The sequence below is a fragment of the Schistocerca serialis genome, chromosome 8 (assembly GCF_023864345.2).
Source record: "Schistocerca serialis cubense isolate TAMUIC-IGC-003099 chromosome 8, iqSchSeri2.2, whole genome shotgun sequence".
Taxonomy (NCBI): domain Eukaryota; kingdom Metazoa; phylum Arthropoda; class Insecta; order Orthoptera; family Acrididae; genus Schistocerca; species Schistocerca serialis.
In genome coordinates this window covers 392,124,783-392,131,857 of record NC_064645.1, presented here as the reverse complement: position 1 = coordinate 392,131,857, position 7,075 = coordinate 392,124,783, and the positions used below count along the sequence as shown (strand labels likewise).

The 7,075-nt window shown below is 42.6% G+C and overlaps 1 pseudogene; it reads left to right on the top strand.

Moving 5' to 3' along the window:
- The first annotated feature begins 4,354 nt into the window (after positions 1-4,354).
- LOC126417872 (5S ribosomal RNA) lies at positions 4,355-4,472 on the top strand (annotated as a pseudogene).
- The last annotated feature ends 2,603 nt before the right edge of the window (positions 4,473-7,075 follow it).

The window sequence follows — 7,075 nt, the reverse complement described above, 5'->3', positions numbered from 1 at the left end:
ACACTTTATTCGACATGTAAACATCACAACACATATTCGGATTTAGATTATGACATGTTCGATATGCCTGCCATCATTAGCGATGATGTGGCGCAGACGAATAGAGAAATTTTGCTTGACCGGCTGAAGTGTCGGAACGTCGAAGCTGTCGACGATCTCCTGAATAGGTGCTTTCAGCTCGGCAATGGTTTTGGGGCTATTGCTGTACACCTTGTTTTTAATATGGTCCCACAAAAAGGAGTCGCATATGTAGAGAATATGGCGGTCATACGAGGTTCATGCCAGTGGCCTCTGGGTACCCCGAAGCGAGAATGCGGTCTCCAAATTGCTCCTCCAGGACATCAAACACTCTCGTGCTTCGATGGGGTTGAGCTCCGCCTAGCATGAACCACATCTTGTCAAAATTACTATCACTTTGGATAATGAGAATGACATCATCCTCCAAAATCTTCACGTAACGTTCGTTAGTCAACTCGCTATGAAGGAATATCTCACCGATTATTCCGTGACTGGACATTACACACCACACAGTCACACGTAGAGGGCGAAAAGACTTCTTGATCGCGAAATGCGGATTCTCAGTCCCCTAACTGTACCAGTTTTGCTTATTGACGAACCCATCCAAATGAAAGTGGGCTAAACCAAACCATGCGCATGTTAATTCCCATCATGCCCGCGGCCAACCGTGTAGTTTGAAGGTCTTAACGCAAACCGAAGTTATGACGACTATATTTGATACAACCGAGTATATACTGGCATCGCAAAATTTCTTTCGAACATTAGTTTATGTTTCATGTTCTTTTGGTATCGTATTCGCAGACATGCCGTTTTCTCTGATTCGAAATTTAGCTTTCAGAGTAGAAGATGAACAGCCCTTAAGAAGGGGAAAGAATACTTGAAGACGAACATTTACGAAATTTTAAAGTAGAAATTTACGCTTCACTACATCATAAATAAGCAGAAAGGGCCAGAATTGTTTAAAAGCTCTATATATAATGTTCGAAATGTAAAGCGAATTGGCCAAAACAGAAATGCATGTATTCTCCATGCCACTGAAGATGCCTTGAAAATAATAAAGGGGAAACGTATAGGGCAAGAAAAATTTATTTTATTAAGTTGTGATTAGGCAAAAGTAAAGTAATAATTGTCAGCATAATATTACATGCATCTGAGAGCGACAGTAAAACGAATAGTTAACGATGAACGAAGGCAAATCTTCGTTTGCAAAATCTATAGTCTTGGAGAAAGTTTTTAGCACTGTTAACTGGGAAGTAGCCAATGAAACGATGAAAGTAACATGGATGAAATACAGAGAGCAAAAGGTTATTTACAACTTATACAGAAACTATACTGCAGTTTTAGCTGTTAGAGTATAGAAAAGGGAAGTAACAGATTAGGAGTCACACAGCGCTGTGACCGGTCCTTCATGTTATGAAATCTGTGCACCGACCGAGATGTGAAGGAAACCAAGGGAAATTCCGAAAAAAAGGTTGAGGACGGATAAATAAAATCTTTGGAGTTTGCCGATGACACTGTAATTCCGTCAGACAAGGCAAATGACACGAATTATTGGCTGAACGTACTGGACAGTGCTTTGAAAAGTGGTTATACGGTGCAGCGTAAGTATCACAGGAGTAATGGAATGCAAGCGAATTAGATCGGGCGATATAAAGGGAACAAGAACAGGAAATGAGTAATCGACAGTGGTAAATGCGTTTTGCTGTTTAGGTATCAGAATACATTATCATAGCCGAACTTTGGAGGATATGAAATATCGACTGGTGACAGCACTAAAAGTGTTTCTAAAAACTTAAAATTTGTTAACATCTAATGGAAAGGTTCGGAAATATTTTTTGAAGCTACTTTGAAGTGTAAGGAAGCAAAATGTGGACGATAAACAGCTCAGACAAGAAGACAATAGAAGCTTGCAGAATACTTCGCTACGGAACAATGCTAATGGTTGGTGTGCTGAATCGAAATGAGTAGAAATGTAATTAACAGCATAACTTTGCTAATACAGGGGGCCATTTGGCAGGACAGCTCCCAGGGTACCAAGGAACCGTAAATTTGCTAACGGAGGGAAGTGTGGGGGTTATAACTTCAAGAGAGTAGCACAGGCTTGAGTACGGTAAGAAGGTTCAGATTGAAGTTTGTCGTCTTTATTGTTCAAAGATGAAGAGTTTTCACAGAAGAGGCTAGCGTAGAGAACTGCATCAAACCAGTCTTCGACCTGAAGACAACACCAACAACTGAATACATCCAAGAACTATTGATTTAAAGACTCCTAGGAAAGATCTTGCGAACCCCATTTCGATGTCGTGATGTGGGAACGCAATGCTGCATGGGCTGCACAATATACTGAAAGTACTGACTGGGCCATATTCTGATCAACGATGATTCAACTGCCGCCCCCAACTCACGCACATTGGTCGGAGATAGGTCCAAGATGTGTACGCGCAGCTCTCTAACATCCAGCATGTGCTCAAGAGTATAGAGATCAGACGACCAGGACTCTTTCATGTCCGACGAGTCTTACTTAATTTGTTATGACACATTAACGGAGCGATAGTGTGACGCATTATCCTGTCCAAGCGCTGGTCAGCGCCAGTGCGTTTAACCGAAAAAACCAATGTACAGTACAATATAGCACAGCAGGTGTCTGTATCATGTGTTAGCGTGAAGTGATACCAGACATTTCGGGAAGCCATGTACGAGGGTTGAAACTTTAACACTGGCAACTATTGCACTTACCTGCAGCTCATACAAAATTGATGTACATTTCAATGTTGTATTGTATTTCATAGTAACCAGCAGCATTTTGTATGTGGAAGTCAATAGCTCGTATGGAGCGGTCTGTTGCACAACGTTTCTCTGTAAAAGTTCTTAAGTGAACAATACAAAATGTTTCCTTCACCTTACGAATAAAGTCGAAATTACACGGGCATACGTCTAGGGAATATAGTGAATGGTTCAAATAGCTCCAAGCACTATGGAACTTAACATCTGAGGTCATCAGTCCCCTAGAACTTAGAACTACTTATACCTAACAAACCTAAGGGCATCACACACATCCATGCCCAACGCAGGATTCGAACCTGCGACCGTGGCAGCAGCGCGGTTCCGGACTGAAGCGCCTAGAACCGTTCGGCCACGGCGGCCGACTATAGTGAATGGTGCAGAACTTGACGGACCAGTCGTTGATCGAATAAGTCACAACTGATTGTGTATGAACCCAAGTATTACCGTGAACCCTGACGGGTGGGATATATAGAAAGTATCGCTAATTGTTTTTCTAGGCGGTCGCAGGCTTTGTTTAAAAGATGAAAAATAGTACTGCGCATTGACATACATACATACATACATACATACATTAATCCTTGTTCCAATGATCATGAATGCGACATTTCGTAATGATGTGGAACGTGTCACTTTAACATAAGTTCATAAGTTTTCTTTACACAAAATAATAATTTTTTTTTACAGTTACTACTTCATATCTAAGAATTCGTCTGTTGAGTAGAAGGAGTTGTCATTCAGAAATTCCTTTAATTTGCTTTTAAATGTTGGTAGGCTATCTGTCAGACCTTTAGTGAAATTTGGCAAATGACCAAAGATTTTTGTGGCAGCATAATTCACCCCTTTCTGTGCCAAAGTGAGAATTAATCCAGAATAGTGAATATCATCCCTTCTTCTAGTATGGTAATTATGCACTTCGCTGTTATTTTTGAATTGGGATGGGTTATTAATGACAAATAGGCAGTGAATGAAAATAGGCATAGTAGGCTAATTTACTGATATGTTTGTCACCAACATTTGCAATAACCCTCATAGCATAAGTAGCTGAATCTATCAATTATTCAAAAACAGTCTTAATCCCATTTATTATTGTTATACCGCCAACCGGTTCCAGCCCGACGTAGGGGTCATCTTCCGGGCGTTTACACCATTGGTCGACTGCTGGTGGTGTCACTCCTGTCTACATAACGGCTGCCGTTATCTAGACAAGAGTGACACCACCAGCAGTCGATCAGTGGTGTAAACACCCAGAAGATGACCCCTACGTCGGGTTGGAACCGGTTGGCGGTATAACAGTAATAAATGCCATTAAGAATGTTTTTGAATAACTGATTAATCATACTAATCGCTGCTTCATCTCCACAACCATGTTGTCAAAAAATAGCTGAACCTAACCATTTCAACAGACGGTCTGCCGTTGGGGAATAGTGGTACACGAGCATCACCACAACATTCACAATGGTGAGGTTCTGACGAATTTTAAATCTTCGTAGCGACCAATAATGACGCCATTCGTTTGATTAGTATCTGAAAAATGAATAACCGCAGCAACTGCTGTGCCAACGGCCTTGCCGCAGTGGTAACACCGGTTCCCGTCAGATCACCGAAGTTAAGCGGTGTCGGACTCGGCTAGCACTTGGATGGGTGACCATCCGGTCTGCCGAGCGCTGACGGCAAGTGGGGTGCACTCAGCCCTTGTGAGGCAAAATGAGGAGCTACTTGACTGAGAAGTAGCGGCTCCTGTCTCGTCTACTGACATGTTGCTGGGGGAACGGTGTGCTGACCACATGCCCCTCCAATATCCGCATCCAGTGACGCCTGTGGGCTGAGGATGATACGGCGGCCTTCATGACCTGTTCGGGAGGAGTTTTTAGGAGCTGCTGTGGGAAGATTTATTGATCCTCTATTGGTTCACAACTATTGCCGTGATTAGTCACATGATCAGGGACCAAACAACTGACCTTTATTAGACAAGGAACCCGTCCCTCAATAAAACATAGATGTCCCCTAAGCCTATAATGATTGTAGCGTAAAAACGCATTCGTCAATAACTTGACAGTTGACTACATCACACATGTGGTCCACTGTCACATTACTGACGAAGTGAGTTGTGAACTAATAGGCTATCAATAAATGGTCTCACAGCAGCTGTTGCGATTATTTATAATCCAAACGGATACCTACAGCTGTTTCGAAGTGAGTGGTAAATGTTTGATCAGTGTTCGACGAGTAACTCTTACGATTTGGTCCATGGCGTGGTTATACGCCGTTACGATGCCTCCTCGCCTTCCCAGTCACCGGCCAGAGTGGGCGTGCGGTTCTGGGCGCTACAGTCTGGAGCCGAGCGACCGCTACGGTCGCAGGTTCGAATCCTGCCTCGGGCATGGATGTGTGTGATGTCCTTAGGTTAGTTAGGTTTAATTAGTTCTAAGTTCTAGGCGACTGATGACCTCAGAAGTTAAGTCGCATAGTGCTCAGAGTCATTTGAACCTTCCCAGTCATAGTGTTCCAACGTGTTACCAGCAGTGTCATACCGTAGTCATTTCAACATTTACGTCGGGTCATGTCGAATCGATTATCGAGCAGTTTTCCTCACGGCCATGCGTTCCTGCAGAAAGTGAAGCACAGTCGTACGTGGTCAACAAGTCTCTCGGGCTCGTTCACGAATCGTTTGCCATCGATTACTCTCCAATAAGTGAGGAAGTGTAGACTCTTCTTCTTCTTCACAGAGACGGGGACGACCTGGCCGACGAGTCTCTGCCATATGTTGGTGTCCTTCGCTGACAGACTCTACCCACCTTTCCAGTACTGAAACCACACAAGCCTCTTTAAAACAGTGAGGACATAGTCGGGCTGTACGTCCTCTGCAGCATTCAGTTTTACCGAATCCGTTTTTCTTGTGCGAAGAGGCCAGAAATTCTTCGTTACAGTACTACATTATATTGTCTGCTGTACGAGATGCTGTTCTTCCAGTAATCGTGTATACGCGTGATGTGGGAAGGGAGAGTACATTTATCTGAGTTAAGTCAGATGTACGTAATTGAAATATGGTATAAGCGACAATATTTGATCCTTTTGCGTTGCGTAGTAAGTAGGCTGTTTAGGTGTAAGTAAGCTGTTTAGGTTTTTATGTTGGTAACGCCACGTAGCGCTCTGTATGAAAATCACTGACTGTACTGTGTGCAGTCTGTGGCTTGTTGGCATTGTTGAAATATTCGCTATTGTAGTGTTGGGCAGTTGGCTGTGAACAGCGCGTAGCGTTGCGCAGTTGGAGGTGAGCCGCCAGCAGTGGTGGATATAGGGAGAGAGATGGCGGAGTTTTGAGAGGGGATGATCTGGACGTGTGTCCGAACACTATTAAGGTAAATACATAGTTTGTTCTCTATCAAAATCTTTCATTTGCTAACTATGCCTATCAGTAGTTAGTGCCTTCAGTATTTAGAATCTTTTATTTAGCTGGCAGTATTGGCGCTCGATGTATTGCAGTAGTTCGAGTAACGAAGATTTTGGTGAGGTAAGTGATTCATGAAAGTTATAGGTTATTGTTAGTCAGGGCCATTCTTTTGTAGGGATTATTGAAAGTCAGATTGCGTTGCGCTAAAAATATTGTGTGTCAGTTTAGTGATGGCAGAATAAGTAAAGAGGGAAATGTCTGAGTACTTTCAGTTTTGCTCAGCTGTTTGAAAATCAAATAACGTAAGGGGTTTATCAGCACATTAGTTCATTAATTTTTCTAAGGGGACGTTTCAGCGTCTCTATGGCAATGTTGCCAAATGAAAATTCTGTGTTAATTATTACAGTAATGAGAATGTATTCACGATCGGCCTGAACTCCACTGTCGTCAATTGCGACACGCCGCCTCATGCAGTTTTCGACATACTTGTCATGGTGGCCTATAGTGCGTCCAGCCCACGCAAAACAAGATTCCCAAGTAGTAATAAAATACAACACTTGATGCGAGCAGCACATAAAATTAAAAGACCCAATAAACAGAGTTATTAGGGGTACAAAGTAATTATATCAGATAACACAAAATGTAATGATTCCCTGACCTGATTTTAGATTATAGATAAAAGCCTCTATGTGACTGGCTTGTTAACAGAGATAAGCAACACTGAGTTTTACTGAGCCCATTAGGACAGCAGTCACTGCTGATAGTTAACTGGTACAATTTTGAATGCAGCTGGGCGCCAATCACTGACGATAGTTATTCACAATATCAAAGTCAAGCGGAGTATACCATTCAAGAAGAACAGAGCCTGAATGAAGCCGACATTGG